General features: G+C 33.7%; 5 non-coding genes across 5 annotated transcripts; all 5 read right to left on the reverse strand.

The window, feature by feature from the left end:
• Positions 1–522: 522 nt before the first annotated feature.
• Positions 523–595, reverse strand: Trnav-uac. The gene has a single exon. It is a non-coding gene; the product is annotated as a tRNA-Val (tRNA).
• An 840-nt stretch (positions 596–1,435) lies between these two features.
• Trnav-uac lies at positions 1,436–1,508 on the reverse strand. The gene has a single exon. It is a non-coding gene; the product is annotated as a tRNA-Val (tRNA).
• Positions 1,509–1,592: 84 nt separating this feature from the next.
• On the reverse strand, positions 1,593–1,665 carry Trnav-uac. Its single transcript has one exon. It is a non-coding gene; the product is annotated as a tRNA-Val (tRNA).
• An 83-nt stretch (positions 1,666–1,748) lies between these two features.
• Trnav-uac lies at positions 1,749–1,821 on the reverse strand. Its single transcript has one exon. It is a non-coding gene; the product is annotated as a tRNA-Val (tRNA).
• Positions 1,822–1,904: 83 nt separating this feature from the next.
• Positions 1,905–1,977, reverse strand: Trnav-uac. Its single transcript has one exon. It is a non-coding gene; the product is annotated as a tRNA-Val (tRNA).
• Positions 1,978–20,333: the final 18,356 nt, after the last annotated feature.

Genomic DNA, 20,333 nt, shown 5'->3' on the forward strand with positions numbered 1-20,333 from the left:
TATTTAAATGCAACGTTTTTAGCAACATGACACAGCGGTATCCAGCGTGAAAGGTCATCAGTTCGAGTTCCGTGTGGGACAACTATTTGTGCAACGTGCGTGTTTTTCTTTTACGTTAATAATTCGCTATGCTGAATATTGTCACTACTGTGAAACAAAAAGCTTAAAAAAAATATTTTGACATCGTATCAAAGTATTAATGTTTTTTTTTATCAGGTACTGGATTTGGTAATTAATAGTAAGATAAAATTTCAATGAAATCTAAAATATGATTCCAACCAGACTTGAACTTGCAGCCTGCAGTGTGTAAAGCACATGTCATAACCACTACACTACAAAACCTGATTTATAAAGAAGGTTGAAGGTTCGAATTCGCAAAGAATACACACATGAATTTTAAAGTCAGGTGTGTGCCTTGGAATTTGAAACTGCGAACATTCGTCTCGGCAATCCGTTCCACAACCAACTAGGCTATCGCTGCTTTTTTCATTTAAAACTTTATGAAAAATAAATCCAAAAATGTGATTCCGGCCAGGATCGAACTGGCGGCCTTCTGCGTGTAAAGCAGATGTGATAACCACTACACCACGGAACCAGTTGCGTATTATATCAGAAGAACTGGTATAATACATCGTTCTACTTAAAAGCATACGCCTATTGTAATTTGTATGAAGAGTCTTACTAGGCGGACTCAATTGTCTAATAGCCGGCTAACAACTTGAGCATACTATCGCGTGATGGGGGAGTATTTTATACATTACTGTAGCCACAGCTCGGTACAAAAAAATATCCTACCACTCGGTAGTGCGCTAAGTTGTTTGCCGGCTTTTATAAATAGGAGCTGTAGCGACAAGAACAATATTAACTAAGAGGTGGATTCTTTATTGATGTCGTTGTTGTAGCAGCTGTTTATGAAGATACAAAGAGGTTGATTCTTTGTTCATATTTGTGTGATCGCAGGTTTCTTTGAAAATGGTTCTTTAAATATAAAAATTGAAGTATGTTAAAAATCTTCATGGAACTACTCTTATATCCTGCTCCAAGCTCCAAGGAGTCGTTGAAACACTGTACTTCAGGCATGTTCTAGTGACTTACCCCCTTATTCATAAACGTTTTTTATCGAACGACCGAGTAAGGCTGTGATAACAAGTCTGTTTCTCAGTGCTGACGGCATGGCAGTCTTCGCAGTGCGTAGACGTAGGGCCGTTGTGATTGGCTAATATTGAAATACAACAATAATAACCAATCACAACGGCCCTATGTCTATTTCTCAGTGCCGTTGGACACTGAGAAACAGGCTTGTTATCACAGCTTTACTCCGTCCTTAGATAAAAAACGTTTATGAATAAGGGGGTTAGTTTTTACGAGCTCTCGGTTGTCCGATCAATATAATTTAAGTCATTATATGGAAAAAAATATAAAATAAAACATTAATTGATTCCGGCCAGGATCGAACTGGCGGCCTTCTGCGTGTAAAGCAGATGTGATAACCACTACACCACGGAACCATTCATAGGAAAAGACGTTAATACTGAATGAATTCTACTGTTTATTTCTTTCAGAATTGTATGAAAAAAACAAATCCAAAAATGTGATTCCGGCCAGGTTCGAACTGGCGGCCTTCTGCGTGTAAAGCAGATGTGATAACCACTACACCACGGAACCATTCATAAGAAAAGACGTTAATACTGAATGAATTCTACTGTTTATTTCTTTTAGAATTGTATGAAAAAACAAATCCAAAAATGCGATTCCGGCCAGGCTCGAACTGGCGGCCTTCTGCGTGTAAAGCAGATGTGATAACCACTACACCACGGAACCATTCATAGGAAAAGACGTTAATACTGAATGAATTCTACTGTTTATTTCTTTCAGAATTGTATGAAAAAACAAATCCAAAAATGTGATTCCGGCCAGGATCGAACTGGCGGCCTTCTGCGTGTAAAGCAGATGTGATAACCACTACACCACGGAACCAGTTGGGCGAGTAGTCTCAAAACTTTATCGAGTAGAGCAGCTCTACTTTCACTGTATCGAAAACAATGTTTTTTTTTCGTGTATATTTAATTAAAATTGACCAGTTTCAGCCAGTAACTTACACAATGTCTACTATTTAATACTCCACATTTCCTATGACATGATTAACCATAAACAATTTATAAATAAAGGAAGCAAATTTTTAGAATATCTCGTATGGATTGCATGACGAATACATATTATATTAGCAAGCCGTACGAGCATTAGCTATTAGATTATGCCCCTTTTAAGTTGTTATCTATTTCATTTTGTACATTCTATTATTTTCAATTATTATTTAATGCGATTACTAAACATGTGATGTGTGTGTGTGTGTGCGATACAATTTCATTCGCTTTGTAATTCAAAGTTCTGGTTGCTGTTGCCGCTGAATACAGTCCTTGGGTAGGCAAGGCATATACCATCAGCCGCATGATATTCTTATCATATTTTTTTTATTTAAATGTACTTTGATCTGACATCTTTTTTTAATGCTTTAAATTATGAGACAAGTTTGCTGTTCGCCTGATGGTAAGCGATATGAACGGCCATAAACAGTAGAAACACCATCCAACACCTTAAATTATAAAATATTGTTTGGTATTCCACTGTACTGGCCATCCTAAGGCATGAAATGTTAAGTCTATATATCCAATAGATACACTGGCTAGAATGTTCTTCGTACCGGAACACAACAATGACTACACACTGCTGCTTGGCGGCAGAAATAGACATTGCGGTGATACTTACCCAGGCGGATTCTCACATATGAGAAACCTACCACTAATACATCTAGAATTTACCTTACAATTTAGTTCTATTTATGAACCGAATTTTATATCATGGTGCATAGAACTAATTCTAAATTAGTCCCTGTGCAATGTGTAATAATCACTTTTTATACGATTTAATAATATAGAGTAGTCATGCTGATATTATTTATTTAATTATCAGTTAGTAACATGTGTTCTGACACATTATTATTACTCATAAATCATTATTATATTGTATTCCCGCTGTTTTAGATTTGTTTTATAGAAATGCTATGTAACATTATAATTTAGGGTATATAAGCTTATTCTAAGAGTAATACTTGGTTATTAGATTTGTCAATTTGTTTTAGATCTAAGTAGAATGTTTTAATTGTTTCATCTGTACTGTAAATTCCTGTATGACTATCTGACTGAAGGAATAGTAAATTCATTTGACATTAAAATTAAACTTTTTTTCAGATTTTATCGTGGTTTTTATACATATTTAAATGTTCTCCAGATGTTTCGAAGTCTTCTTTTGAATTATTAAATGTAATTTGTTATTTTCACAAATATATTTAGATTTTATTTTCAACATTACGCATTGTTGTTGTAGTAATAGGTCATGGCTATTAACTAGAAAGCTCAGCTTCAAAGTCATAAAAGCTCATAAAATATTTTTGCACGGCTGAAATCGTCATCTACAGAATTTCTTACGCCTGCACGCAAATGTTGACCATCTAACATTTTTTATGTTTCATCACAGAACGAACTATGTACTCTCCCGGACACATTATAAGGCAAATTACGCATCTAAGTACAGCTGTATTATAATCTCTCCGCCCTTAATTTATGGAAAATTAGTATTTTTTTAATATTTGTTAAGTAACAAAATTCTTAGTCATCATTTTATGATGCGTTGATTTACGCGGACATAGTCTTGGAATCGGAAAAAAAGATTTTAAAATTGATATAAGTAAGATAAGATAATATTTTAATTAACAGGTAATTGGGCAACAAACCATAAATCAGTAATTCAAAGGCACACGCTCGTTCGTGGTCTAAATTTGACCAGCTGTGTTTGCAGATCTATGATTATATTTTGACAGGCAACGACAATTTGACAGTTCGATAGGACAAAAATGAAGTCTATACTCTTAGAACTTTGCATTAAATAAAAAACGATATCTAATTAGTGACAGTCGGTTTTTGCACTAAATTGTTTCGGTATAGTCATTAAGCAAAAAAGACAACCGAAGTGTTGAACAAGTGGTTCGTACCAACGGACATCCGCGGACTGCGCTTGCGTAATCGATTGTTAACAGAGACTTTGTTTTATTTTCCATGATTTACCAGTCTTTGTTACATAACTGTTGGGAAAAATGTGGACATTTTAGTAGTCAGTGATCCGGTAATGAAAAGCGCTTAATATTATAGTGATGGTTATTATTATGTTGGAGACTTCTTTTTATTACAAGTTGATCTGTAAAAGGTATAGACAGAAGCATGAAATAACATTTAAATGATTTGTAATAGAACGTGGATATTTCACATTACAAATAATTAACTTATACAAATAAAGTATTTTTTCAATAACTTATTAGCTTCTAACACAATATAATTTATGAATGTATTTAGTAGATTATTATAGATTTTTATGGACTAATTTCTAAGTAATTTTGTTCAATATTTAGACGAATGAATATATATTTTTTTGAAACTAAAGATAAAACATTTATTGAAGGTTAGCGTAAAAAAAACAAAAGTATCAATTAAATTATCTGTTGAAATCATAAAGAACTTGACTCTTGTATTTCAATATACGATAACTGTTTCCGTCATATTCAAACAGAATTTTGAAATGTCGTATGTACCTCACAAAGCGAACAAGAGCGAACAACTAATAACGTCTATTCATACAAATAATTGATGTTTCCACCAGGATTTCATCATTCACCGCTCAATCGCCTATTACAAGCGTTTGATAATACTCTATTCTTTGTATTACCTCACGGCGCAAGAATACGCGAATATGGGAAACGGCTACATAATAAAAAAAACACATAATATATTGACACAATACAATAGAAACCAGAGGCTGTGTTCGCTTTAGCAATGTTTCTGTGAGATTGTTTCCGTTTTTATTCGTAATTCGAGATTATTTTTTAATTTCGGGGTTTTTATCTTTAGTAGACATAACAACCCCATCGTAATTTGTTACAATGTAAGTACATACTTGATTTAAATAGTATAGTCTTAATTTAGATATACGTAGGTATTAATAATGAAGTCGACTCACTGGTGAGCAACTGTTAATAAAGTACAAATTTTTCTGGCAATCTCTGATTTTTCTTAAGATAAAATACTTTGAATTAGACCTACATCCAGACTATTTAATTTAAATTCGTTCAACAGCGAGTCCCGTTCAACTTTTTCCGAACATATTCCAACTGCAAATTTAGCATATCTTCAATTTAATTCGAGATAGTTATCAGACTTAGAGTTCTTGGCTGTAAATATACACAACAAACTACATTATATTAATAAAGAGAATCGCTAAATCTGCCGCTAGATGAATACTGAATTGGCAAATAAACTAAATTACTTCCCATAGAAAAACAGTTATAAACAGTAATCAACTCTCAACCTTACTACGTTCAGAAAAACAGCTAACAGTAGTTCTATGTTTAAATAATTGTAATAGAATGATATAATAATTATTGTACTTAAAGGATATCTTACCATGCATCAAGAATAATATGTTTTATGTTTCAATAAAAAGATTATTATAATAAAACAATTGTCGTATTACAATGGAAACGAACACGAGCATTAATTGCAGGTTGTCTCATCACGCTTTGTACGCAACATTGTTCCTTAAGAAATCGTTTCAGAAGCTTTTAAGGTATTATATCCCGAATGTATGTATCTTAGAGGCCAATTTTATTTATCTCCAAAATTTTTATAATGACGTATTGTTTCATTACAATTCTAAACCATACTTTTATATATGTTTATACTATATAAAACATCCCTTCTATAATTTACAAAATAAAATTACTAAAGTTCACTGTGATTTGTTATGAAAGTTAAAATTATAAATAGTTACAGAGTCCTGACTTAGTTGTAAACCTTAAACAAAAATTCGTCAATTATAGAAACGTTGGTCTCATCGCGAGAATTGAACACGCGGCCTTTTGTTTGACAATCGACAACACGTCCTAAGCCGATGCATATTGCATGCTGACGCATATATTCAGTTGCTGTCTGAAACTTCAAACTTAACAACTGAATTAGATTTTGGAGTGGAGTCCAATAGAATGTTGAATGACGAGAGATGATTACCCCTCGGCAGTCGACACAATTATGTCGGCCTGCTGGTACCGGATATACACAGGCAGATCCTGAAACGCGACACACTTATGTGCGCAACTAAGGCGATTTTTAACACCTTGTGTACAGTGCTCGCTATCCGGGCGGACATAAAATATATCCTACCACCAGCAAACGTAAACTTTTTACCTAGATACATTATTTCAAAGATAAAGATTAAGGCTACAAGACGGCTGTTATCACTAAAGGCAAATTTGATTTCTCCTAAATACAATTTGTATTACGTCATTACTCAACAATAAAAAAAAGGTTTAGTACCGTGAAAATCGTATAAAACATGTTAACATTATTTTTATTGTTACACGAAGGTAAAAACAATTGAAACAGCCTGACATTGTGTCAAGAGGTCAATTATCGGAGCCGCGAAAAATGCATTACACGTAAAACGTAATAGTAGTAATAGGTGCTAACAAAATTATCCAACGGCATTTCACAACCCTCCATTGAACAGAAGGTTGATTGCGACATCCCCCGACACCCTGATTCGATAATTCTGACACGCGAAGTCTAATATCATTCATGACCTTTCAGTGACAATTCTTACATCTGACGAAATAGTTGAAAGTCACGCAGGTTCAATCATTTGTTGTGATAGAGGCCAATTCTGAATAAACTATTTTCTGTGGCCTTGCACCTGATACGGTATTTATTTAGATAGCTTTTACCGTCACAAACTAGTCAAGGAATAAACTAAATTTTTATCTGTTACTACGTAACTATATTCTCAAACTTCCTATAAAAAGATATCAGTATTCTAGATGCAAGTGCAATATCTTTACTCGCTATGACCACTCACACACAACTCATGCCTTTTATCCCCGAACAGAGGTGCAACTAATGCACACACTTTCCACCATGTATATTCAGTCCCATGATGAGATAGGGGGCAAGCGTATCACCATATCAGGCACAAATTACATACTCCGGGCAGATACTGAGAAAAACCCAATAACTCTTTGCTCGACCCAAGAATCTGAGACCTCAGTACTGCAACCGTACTGTAATACAACTCCGCCACTGAAGCAGTCAGTCGCTACGATATTGCAAGCATTATAAATTAATGAAATATATATATGTATATTGTATAATACTACTTTTGTCCAAAGAAGGTGCATTCAATTCTCTTAATAAGTATCTGATCTCATTAAACCAGAATTACTGCATAACTTAACATTGCTGATATCAGACCTTATTTCACCAATAAATAGCTTAATAACTCATTCAACTCGAAAATTATTTAGCAAGACAATAAATTCACGACCGTAAAATATTCGTTCACTCTCGCTACAATATCGCAATGGTTTCAATCAATACAATTTCGTAATACGAAGTGCGAAATTAAGACAGCTTTGGTTTTTTCTATAGCGTACCTAGTCATGCATAAAGTTCATTTTCCTATTGATGTGAGTACTTGAACCTAATTTCGTGTAAATCCGGGGCACGATTAAAGACAATAATGGCTCAATGTCGTTTGCATCACGATTAGCCCCGTAGTGCTCAGCTATCGATATCCATGTTCCGTCAATGATATGAGATGAATGTTTACAGGCTTGTACTTTGGTTTGGACGTTTTATTTTTCATGTATTAAAAGCAAACACACCAGTCACATGTTAAACTTATAATGAAATCCAAGTCTTTAAATTACCAAGAACTATTGCAGTGTTTTGGTCTCAGAAAACCCATTTCGGATAGAACTCGCCAACACGTAAGTATTTTGGCGCAGGTGAAAAGACTTGGTCTGACGGTCGCTCGATGTTTTGCATTTCTTCGGGCGGCTTAACACAAAGTCGTAAGGCAAGTTGAACCCAGCATTGCCGCCTAGTCTCCCCACCCCCCGAAGGCTGGGCGATAGTAGTAATTACTTACTACGCAAAAATCAAATGATCAAAAACGTCTTCTTATTATGTACCGCCAAATTGTGATACAAAGATGTCATTATTTATGATATTGATTGTGACTTAATTAAAATAAAAATTAAATATATGTGGCGCGCTTTAGGGGAGACCTATGTTCAGCAGTGGACAGCTATAGGCTGATGATGATGATGATGATGAAGTACATATAGAAAAATATAGAAGTCGGAACGCACAATATATTCTAGAGTACGCACCAAGTATCGACAATCAAGGCCGCCAAAACTTTTGTAATTGAACAAACGTTGAACAATAACGCATGGAATGCGATATAAATCTAATGTATCGTTAATTTTGACGCGGATACAAATTGAATTTTACACCCTAAATTAAGTAACTAAAGGTTGGCTTTTAAAAAAAATATATCTAATATTTACCTTTAATCCCATAACCTGTGCAACGCCATGAATATTTTGCAAACACTACACGGTAAAAGAAGATTAAAATATATATCATTAATAATATTTTAATCAAGGGCAACTAAACATAATACAACTATTTTTCATATACAAGAATAGAAAATGATATAAATAAAATTATGTAGACGAACAGATGGTTTGATATAATCATTAATTTATTGACTATATAATATAATAATAATAATAATAATAATATCAGCCCTGTATTATATACTTGCCCACTGCTGAGCACGGGCCTCCTCTACTACTGAGAGGGATTAGGCCTTAGTCCAACACGCTGGCCTAGTGCGGATTGGTAGACTTCACACACCTTCGAAATTCCTATAGAGAACTTCTCAGATGTGCAGGTTTCCTCACGATGTTTTCTCTTCACCGTTAAAGCGAACGATAAATTCACAAAGAATACAGACATGTTTTTTTTTTTAGAAAAGTCAGAGGTGTGTGCCCTTGGGATTTGAACCTGCGGACATTTGTCTCGACAGTCCGTTCCACACCTAACTAGACTATTGCCGCTTTTTTTTTTTTACTATATATGAATAACAAATTGTTAACAATCAAATAAATGTCTTATTAAGATAAACGGGGATCAGAATAACTAATGACATATTTAGTATAACATAAAATATATATACTTAGTCTGGCCATAAATACTGTTACACTTAATTATAAAAAAATATTACATTTGAATTTCGAATCTGTCATTTTTATACGATTGTTCATTGTGTTTTCTCATTTTGGCGCCAATACATTGTAAAATATTTTGCGATATTAAAATGGTGTGGGGTGATAAAGAGAACCGAATCGCTGTGATAGCATTACACAAAGTAGGTATGGAGCCAAATGCAATTTTTAAAACTCTCCATACACTTGGTATTAGTAAAATGTTTGTGTACCGGGCTATTAATAGGTACAATGAGACCTCCTCTGTTTGTGACAGAAAAGATCTGGCCGTCCACGTAGTGTTCGTACGAAAAAGGTGGTCAAAGCAGTAAGGGAAAGAATTCGAAGAAATCCTGTCCGAAAGCAAAAGATTTTATCTCGGGAAATGAAGATAGCACCTAGAACCATGTCGCGTATTTTAAAAGATGACTTAGGACTTGCAGCCTATAAGAGACGCACTGGCCATTTCTTAACTGATAATTTAAAGAAGAATAGGGTGGTAAAATCGAAACAACTACTGAAGCGGTACGCAAAGGGAGGTCACAGAAAAATTTTGTTTACGGATGAGAAAATTTTTACAATTGAGCAACATTTTAACAAACAAAATGACCGTATTTATGCTCAAAGCTCTAAGGAAGCTTCCCAATTAGTCGACAGAGTGCAACGTGGACATTATCCGACTTCAGTGATGGTTTGGTGGGGTGTTAGCTATGAAGGAGTGACTGAGCCATATTTTTGTGAAAAAGGTATCAAAACATCGGCACAAGTGTATCAAGATACCATTCTTGAGAAGGTAGTTAAGCCCCTTAACATCACCATGTTCAATAACCAAGTATGGTCCTTCCAGCAAGACTCGGCGCCGGGTCATAAAGCTCGGTCCACGCAGTCTTGGTTGGAATCGAACGTTTCGGACTTCATCAGAGCTGAAGACTGGCCGTCGTCTAGTCCCGATCTTAATCCGCTGGATTATGATTTGTGGTCAGTTTTAGAGAGTACAGCTTGCTCTAAACGCCATGATAATTTGGAGTCCCTAAAACAATCTATACGATTGGCAGTGAAGAATTTTCCCATGGAAAGAGTGCGTGCTTCTATTGATAACTGGCCTCATCGTTTAAAGGACTGTATTGCAGCCAATGGAGACCACTTCGAATAAGCTTTTATATTTTTAATTGTTTTATATTTATGTATTAAACTGACACACTGTAAAAGTAATAAATGTTATTTGCAGTTAACAATTTTCTTTTTTCTTTATTACAATATTTATGGCAAGACTAGGTATTATATTATATTCACATAAACAAATATAAGAAATTCAACAAAAGTCTGTTGACAATGATAATAATACGGTATTCCGCATACAAACATTCAAGCAACAAAATTCAAAGGATTTTAATTACGTATTGTCATATCAAAATCTGTGCATTACTAATGAACAATACCCGACGCACTCATAAACCGTGCGAGGTCAACTAACATCACTTTGACCTTTCCTCTAAGGTCACAATGTTTAATTATATAAAGTGGTGCGACCAGAGCTTATTGTAGTCCAGTTAGCATCCATCAATCAAAACGCTTAAAACTATGTACAGTTGGCAGAAAAACTATAATAAATTAAATTCAGCGAACTTCCACGGGCTTGTCCGTGCGCGCCACTCAAATAACTTATAAAGCCAAAGAAAGTCTTTATATGTCGATCATACTATTTTTACTGCATTCGAAGGCAGATGATCTAACGTCCATCTAATGGGTAAATGTTATTGTGGCCCGTGGACGTAACTAATGCCAGAAGCACATATAAGCCGCTGCCTAGCGCTAAAAACTTTTTTAACCTTATTTGAAGGACATACCTGCCCTCATCTACCTTCTGTTAAAAGACCTACCTAATTACTCAAACCCTCATGTGTGACCATACCTTTGTATCTGCATCAAAACGCTAAAATATACTGAGATCCAATATCTAAGAAATGTGGTGACGGTTTGGATTCCCTTTGATTTAGAGTTGATTTGTGAAAACTCAATACCAAAGATTAAAAGTAACATATACCCGAGAGAACCAACATAAATTCCTGCAATTTTGTAATGTAATGCGAACTTCTTAAACGACAAATGATTAAAAGTAATTACTGTTCTGTCCGTGATTTTGATCTTGAGTAATTGAAATATCTAAGCACTGAACCGACATCAAATGATTTCAGCAATGAGGTTAATGTATTACAAGCTTAGAATTTTATCAAGTGTAATCTACATTCTAATGCTCCTTGGCACGTGCTATGAGATAACATCTGCTTTTATTTAGCCAACTTATTTGAGAATTTATATGCATAATTAAGAACGTAAAAACATTAATTCTGATGAATAGACATATTTAATTGCTGTAATTACATACTCTAATATTCATCATACTTTATCTAATTAGCCCGAATTTTTAAGTTCAATAAATAATTCGCATTATTACATTTTTATGCCATCGTATTACAGCTCATTGTTATCCGACCAGCCTTGTCTACTCCAAATCTCTTGGGAAATCCAATAGTATGGACAAAAAAGTATTGCATAAAATAGTTCACGTTATAACAAAACAGTTCGTCAGTGAACAGATGTTGCTGATAGAAAAAACTTGTTCTGCGAAGTGGCATATCAAAATTTACAATTAAAAACATATGCCATTTATATAGGTTACTTGTTTTAATTACGTCTGTATGTCGATAAATTAAATCTTTATCCGTGCCATATAAGATTGCCAAAAATACTCAAAACTTGCCGGGCCTTGATTTTTTGTTCCAACAAAGGCCAGTATGAGTTACACAAGTGAAAGGCGATAGTTGCAAAACCCTTATCAACTGTTCTGATTTTGCCCAATTTTAGCAACTATTCACCCCGGAGAGCAGAACGTTATAATATTTATATTATGAAATTTATTACTGCTTTCTGGTTGACATGTGATAACCTTTGTATAACAGCATTCGTTTAAGATTGTATCTATATTCAGCTTTATTATCACTGCACTAAAGTTGAGACTACTTTTATATATTTATAAAAATATTATGAATTACTGTTTTCTGGTTGACGTCTGATAACCTTTGTATAACAGTCAATCGTCTAAAACAAGATTGTATCAATATACGGCTTTATTGTCATTGCACTAAAGTTGAGACTACCTTTACATTCGAAGGACGATGTTTTTGATTTTTATGTAAATCAAGTTGGTCCATTTTCGGACAGATAGATAACTCTATTGCTAATGACCTTTTCAGGCATTTTTTTTAAACCTTTTGAGGATACTTGATAGACTTTTTATTAATATTACATCACTTAAATATAATATTCTATTTTGGGTTTCAAAAATATCTAGATAGAAATATTCACGCCCGTATGGTTATTAAACAAACTTCTAAAGCCATTATTGGATTCGACAAAAACAAAAAATATAAGGTTGATTAGTGCCGCGTGAACCAACAAATGTTTCTTTTTAAAAATAGGTTAATTAGGTTCTTGTTCTTAGTTTCAAAGCTATTAAACTTATGAAATAATTGCACTATAACGATAAACGTTACAACAGTTATCAGTCGGAAATAAAACAAACGATTAGTTTTTACTCATTGCTAATTAATTGAACCATTGTATTTGGCAAATCTTAATGCTAATCAGAGCAAAACATGGTATACCGTATATGCCTGTTTATTTCGTAAAATTTAAATTACTGGCAGAAAATCGAAGTTCACACATTGAAATTTCGAGATCCTTAAAATAATATTTATTATGAACTGCTCTAAACAACAATAAAAAAAAATCCTTTTTTTTCTATGTATCATGTACTATAGTTTATACTTTTAACTGATGTTAAAAAGAGCAACACCAGAATTTCTTGCCCGTTTCTCTCTGGTGAGAACTGCTTTCCGAACTGGTAGTAGAGTTAATATTGACGGAATCTAATGTGTAACATTTTACAAGTTCAAATAAATTATTTCATTTCATATCAGTATACGGAACAGAAATAACGAAGTTGCAAAAATCGACCAACAACATCAAAACAATATCGCAAATAAAAACAAACAAGGCAAAACAATTTGGATTGCCAAAACATAATAGGATCCCACAAAGTGTAACGTAAAACAAAATAATGATCTAAGCGTATTATCCAACATCTATCTAGCTGATAATCAATTTGTTACGTGTTTACGAAATGAACTGTGACAATTTGAGGAATCCCACAGACAGCCCAAAACACTAGGTTGACGTTCTTTGATGACATGAGAGCCAATTTTTTCACATAGCAAGATACTAAAAATCACGAGAAGAAGAAGCATCGTAACATAAAATAAATCTTAACAATAAGACAAAGCTATATAAAAAAAAAAAATTCACGTCGAATTGATAACCTCCTCCTTTTTTTGAAGTCAGTTAAAAAGAATTATACTGTCATAATTAAAATGTTGAGGTAAATTGTCATACTCGAGAATGAATTTCGGCCGACCACTCAGATAAAAATTGTAAAATAAGACGATAGTCTCTTGCCGTAACTTCGTTTTTCGACGCGTCTAAACCAATTAGTTATGATTTTCTTTTAGATCGAGATTTCGCTGAAGATTTCAGTGTTGAACGTTACATCTAAAAGATTGCTTTTAATTTTATACAATTTTAAGATTAGTTTTGGTGTTGCAATTTGTTTGCTACAGTGGTTTAATTGGCCGGGTGGCCCTAGGTTCGAATCCTAAGTCGGATATTACTGCATGGGTATTTCTAAAACCATTTGCTACATCAGAGTTGGCAGGAAGAGAAAAAGTGTTTCGTAAGATTTCATCGTATCGAAAATAGACTTTATAAACCTTACTTTAATTCAATTCAGTACAGGTATTACATTAAATAAAATAATAAACGACTTCCACTTCACAGACAGTTAATTTTAGCGTTTAAAATATACATTAATACGCAAATGGCCAGTTCGTTAGCATTGCACCAATTGTTGCAAGTATGGGTGTAAATCGTGTCATTGAGTTAATGTTGAAAGGGATGTGAGGCAACGTCGGCAGGATACAAATCAAAACCAATGATTTCGCATATTGCAAAAACAAGACAAATGGCAGATACATTTTTATAGTCGTTTAAATTGTAAGATATTTTTTCTACTTTTAAATACAAAAAAACTTTTTGAGAAACGCCACTTCAAACAAAACTGTATTATAGGGGGCGTTAAATTTGTCCTTTCCGTTAAATTTGTTCTGTTTGTCAAATTAAAAGAATTTTTATCGAGACAAAACAGAACAGGTAAAAAAACGAAGAAACCCCTATACGTCTGTCAAAGCTGTCTTCAACTAGAACGCCTGTAATGGCATAAAAACGGATTAATTCGCGTTGACGGAATAGGCCCTGGGAGCCTGACTTTGTATTACTATTAGTGAAAAAATAGGTTAATTGGCGAAAAGTTGTATTTACCTAAATTCAGTACGATATAGTGCGCTCGTATACTTATTATATATCACAATTTATAATTAATTCGTAGCTTATGTAATAACTACGTTGAATAATTAGCTTTAATATTCTACACTTTTTAACGAGTACAAAACTCAAATAACGATTGCAACTGTATCAATGTAATAAAAAATATTTTTCAACACATTGTAAAGAATTAATCACTTATATTTCTTCATATCCAATATAGGACGTTGGAACACCCATTGTAGGAAACATAAAAAAACTATTTGCGGAAGTTTTACGCGCGGTTATGTCCAAAAACTGTAATATTACAAGAACGACGGGAAGTGAGATCCTAGACTGCAAGAATTTTATATGAATGCAGCATATTTTGTATAGAAATATACAGCAGCCTTGCATTGTTTCATGAGTCGGTTTTTTCTCGACAAATATATCGCATGTACATAGTAAAAATATTTTGATGTGATAAATTTTTTGTACTTAAATTTATGCTAATTAAATCTGGTTGAAACCTAATAATGCTGTAAATGAGTATCCAGAAATATTAATGATTATAAAAAGGTGTGAGTTACGTAGATCTTTTGGTCCCACAACACGATAAAACAGTTTATATTTTGAGATAAAATATTTGTTAACGTGCTAGGATCAAAATCCAGCCCCTCCTTTCAGAAACGTCTCATCATCCACTACGAAAGCCGACACATAAAACATGCACAAATAAATACAATCTGCCAATAAACCAACAACACGATATCTACACAAATAAGTCAAAACCGGACAACACTCCACAGGATACGCAAATTAAAAACAATGACACTGCAAATAACGCAAAATGAATTAAACGACTTCCAACCGTATTATCAGTTCGATGAATATTTATGACCATCAATCAATGTTACCATCCCACGTGTAACACTTTCACGTGCGAAACTTGCCATCAGTTATGGCATGGTTCTTTTTTTACCTCACGGAGTTTAGGTAACTAGACTCCATTGTTGATGACGATAGGTTATATATTGTAACTATGACTTTTCGAATAACCAATACCTTAGTCCGCTCCGTGACCACGAAGGCAGTCTTCGAAACGTCGGGAGAAAATTATAACATAAAAAAATCGCAATAAAATCCGATTTTTTTTTTATTTCAATGCTTACGTATACTCTTTACGGGTCCAGTATGTTAATTATTATCTTTAGTATTTGTTCGTTTTTTAATATATTATGTCATAATTCCTATGTCAATAAATCACGAATAGCTTATGTTAGGACACTGTTGGTCCTAAGTCAGTCTTTACCCTATAACTCCGACCCTGGACTGCACTATCTTATCAACATTTTTTGCTGTATTCTATTCGAGAAATACCATCACCTAATCATTTAAAACTATACTCATATCAAATGTTTGTAGTTGACGAAATTATTCTAGACATCAAATAGTTCTGAACAGTATTACAACTTGATATTTACCTTAAAGAATGAGATTTAATGAAGATCTATAATATCATGCAGAGAACATCACCTCCAATGAATTGATTAGGATGTAAACTACTTTACTGCTTCCTCCTTAGTCTTTAACAATTAGGCAATGGAAACGCACAACTTAACATCTGCATTCAACTAACAATACCCGAATCAACATCCAGAGCGGTTACTTAATGTGTTACAATTAATTACCTTTGTATTGGGAAGCTTACGTAACACCTTTCTATGACACCACAATAACTATTATATAGGCAACAGAGCAGACTTAAAAATGTTTCAATGTGTTGCAAAAGATTCAATTTTATATCTGAAATTGCGATCTACGATAGCTGGATATGATGGTAGTTTAAATGATATTTTAAGTGGCTTAAAACAAGTAAATTTGAATTCAATGCACAAGGCACAATGTGTGAGATATAGAGATTTAACTAAAGTCGAAACTTGGGGCAGAAAGTCTGTAGAAATAAATAAAATCGTTCTACATGGAAAATGAAAAAAGTGGCGATAGCCTAACTGGGAGTGGAGCTGATTGCAGAGATACACTCCTCTGACTTTCCTAAAATTATGTATGTCCAATCCAATAATAAAACTTTCATGCAATTTCGTCCAAAATAAAACACGATAAAATTGTGAAATTCCTAACAAAGCTAAGTATACCCCTAAGCCACCACACCTTCGTCCGGTCGATAACAGCAATAAATCATCGAGACTGACCTGAGAACATTCCAGAAAAGGTTATGTCGTGCTGTGACAAAGGTTAGACTTCCACACGCCAGTTTTACGAATGCCCGCTGAGAATACTGTTTATTGAATCTCGTACGCTACAATTTATGTGTTTCTGTAGTCGCAAATCGCATGATTGTTTCTCTCCTAAATAGTTCAAACAACTTCTTGTGCCTTTAAACAACGCGCAGTGAATATTTCTCCAAGAAACGCTTACTTTAATTTAAGTTTACAAAACAATTCAGTGAACCAAACTCGTATTGTTTGCCCTGGTTTGTCATTAAGTCACCTTTGGGTGTACCTATGTCATTAAGTACAGTTCTTTAGAGCTCATTACATCGCATCCAAATTAAGAACAATGCGACACATTAACCGAGGAAGGTAACAACCCACCTACCATTTCAATTTGCAGAGCATACCCGTAAAACGGTCAATGAACTTGGAAATTTCTTTATAATCATTACTAAAATTGACGTCATCCTTAGATATGTATAAGATCAGATTATGCTTTGTACAGGCTCCGAGACACGTATTCTTTTTTGTTTCCTTGGCGGTTTTTACATTAAGTTTGTTTTTGCATACTGAATACACGAAAAAACAGCGCCAATAATAGATATAAATTTTCATTGCGCTTAGACAATGCTTTACTATGAAGGTGTTGAGTAAATTGCCCGTACAAACTGGCGTGCTCTACGATTTAAAAAAGAGACCGGATAAAAAAAAATACTAGTTAAGTAAACTTAATTGCTTTCAGTAATTTTCGTCTGACTACCCTCCAATTTTATTTGTGATAATTTCTCAGCCTTTACTTAATTTTATTAAAACGCTTACAAATCCACTCAATTGCAATCTTTATAATGGGTACTCACCCGATTACTGTTTTTCTATTAACCAAAATCTAACTTAGCTATGAGGTTATAATCCATGGCATAGACTCGGGTAATAAAGTACTACAATTACGAAAACAAATTCATAAATTATCAATTTTATATCCATACGTTGATAACGACTTCATCTCACTATACATTCTCCACAAAAAGTTAACTTCCCAGCATTAAACAGCTTTAAATATTTACACCAATTGATAAAACAAGCTATTTCTGATTAATAAAGATCATAGAGCACCTGACACAAACAGCTAAACTAAAATTTCGCAAATACAAAACAATACACTTTCAAATCCAACCTGATTCATAAATAAAGAACAGTACAAATAAAAACATAAGCGCGGGCCCACGCGCGTCGTGATCGCGTGCCGTCTAGACCTATAGAATTATTACTTAACTTGATATAAGGGCGCTGTACACTAGAGTTCAATAGATTGCGTATTATTATACGAAAATTTGTGTGCAGTATAGAGGAGATTTTGATGTATTTTTATAGGAAGATTTTCATAGAGTGGAGTTACCAATCGGATATTGCCAATCGACTAAAAGCCATTTTCAATAAACGATCCCAATCTATATCTTTAATCCGATTCCGAGACTGAACCAAACAAAAAAAACTCATTTGTAAGCATGTCAAAAAAAGTATGTTCAGATTGGTCAATATTAATACGGCTGGAGTCGTTTATTTAAAATAACTATAAGATATGGACAATATTAACCTGCTTTTAGCAACAAAATTTCAATAAGTACTAATAGGGCTATGTTTGTGATTTTCCTCGTCTTTAATTATAGATTCTATATTAAGCCTAGATATAATGATATGTTCTTATGTATATTGACTAAACAATGATTACTATATTATAACAATCTAAACTGTCGCATGCCGATTATTAATCGCAGGCAACTTAAATCTGTGTGGTCTACACGTTATACTGTAAACTTAATCTGATGCGCCTCGTTATTTATAAATTAATTCTAACAAAATAAATTTAGCTCGCAAATTCAATCAATTGTAAACAGTGAAGAGATTTAGTATATTTTAAACGGCTTTTCAGCTATATTTAATTTTACATACCTTTGGAATAAGTTTTGTAACTTGTGCCTATTGGCTTTGAAACTTCTACTTTATGCCTGTTGCATACAAATGGGACCTTTTTATTGAAAAACACTTTTTTCTTGAATACTAAATAACTCAGAACCACGGGAAATATACAATAATTTGACAAACTTGCCCGTAGTTCGGAGTTCATAGCAATGGAAAGGTTACTTGAGTGTCAGTGTGTTTTAACGGCCCCAAGGGTACCTACTGCCTTTGTATTGTAATTTATAATACCTATACCATACGGATCTCGTTAGTGTTATGATACCTGTATATGTAAATATATCAATACATATTATAAAACAAAGTCCTCTTTTCGGTCTGTATGTTACCAATTTTCTCGAAATCTACTGAACGGATTTTTATGAAATTTGATATGGAGATAGTTTAAGACCCTGGAAAGGTTACAGGCTACTTTCTCTCCCGGGAAAATATATAGCGGAACTTTTATCCCCGAAAACTTCTCGCGGACGAAGCCGCGAGTGAAATCCAGTACTTAATATAGCTCTACAAATTCTGCGTATCAAATATCCACCACAGAAGCTTTATATTTAGCTTCTCAGGTCACTGACAGAAAAAAATAACTGAAAAAACAAACATAAAATTATAAACAGCTTCTCAAACCTTTCAAGATATTTCAATAGATTATCTTATACTTAAAAAGTGTGTAGACATCCGATAAATAAGGCACTGCGTAAGTAATTCGAACTATATATTATTTAATATATTCCGTTCACCTTGCATGGTCATTGTTTCAGTTCGGCTTTAATCTACACATAATGATAAATACCAACATCCGTGAACAAAGCCCTACTATCGACACCAATGTCCAACTTGACTTTAACATTAATTAATCCACAATTACGTTAGCATTACCTTACCAATGCAATCAATATCATTCTTATTACTTTAGGATTAATGTTCAAAGTCAATTTAATCAAGTTTTACTTACATTGGCATACTTGGGTGGAGTGCTTTGTAAAGACCTTGAGAATTGAAAGTAATGGACAGCAACCGGAACGCAACGTACTTTACCTGTAATTGTAACGTTCCTGGAAAACGTTGATACGACCATACATAATACCACAAAATAATCATGTTGAAACACTTGCAAATATTTTAGAACATAGCGTAAGATGTCCAATGTCCAAGTTACGGACCAAAAAACCCTTGGATAAAATATATAAAAGAAGCCTTTGTCGCATTCGTAAATATTAAAACTGTATGGATATATTATTTATCGAATAAATATTCAATGTTGTTTATGCAACAGTTGTAAAGGTTGAATTTTTTTAAAAGGAAAGCCAGTCATTTCCATTTTAGTAGAATGTATGGAAATGAATTAATTAATAATATTTACTTACCTGATTATTATTTGATGGCAGGTAGGCATACCTATTGAACAAGAAAGCAATGATAAGCCTGTCGAAATCGTATTTTTAAATAATAAGGGCCCTTCACCACCGATAAAGGGCAATGTGTTTGACAGTACTCTTAACTTCAAAATGACCATCACTTGACACTTGAGTTCAATAGCGGATTGTAAAAGTACAATA

This window comes from Manduca sexta, chromosome 25 (assembly GCF_014839805.1).
Source record: "Manduca sexta isolate Smith_Timp_Sample1 chromosome 25, JHU_Msex_v1.0, whole genome shotgun sequence".
In the NCBI taxonomy this organism is placed as follows: domain Eukaryota; kingdom Metazoa; phylum Arthropoda; class Insecta; order Lepidoptera; family Sphingidae; genus Manduca; species Manduca sexta.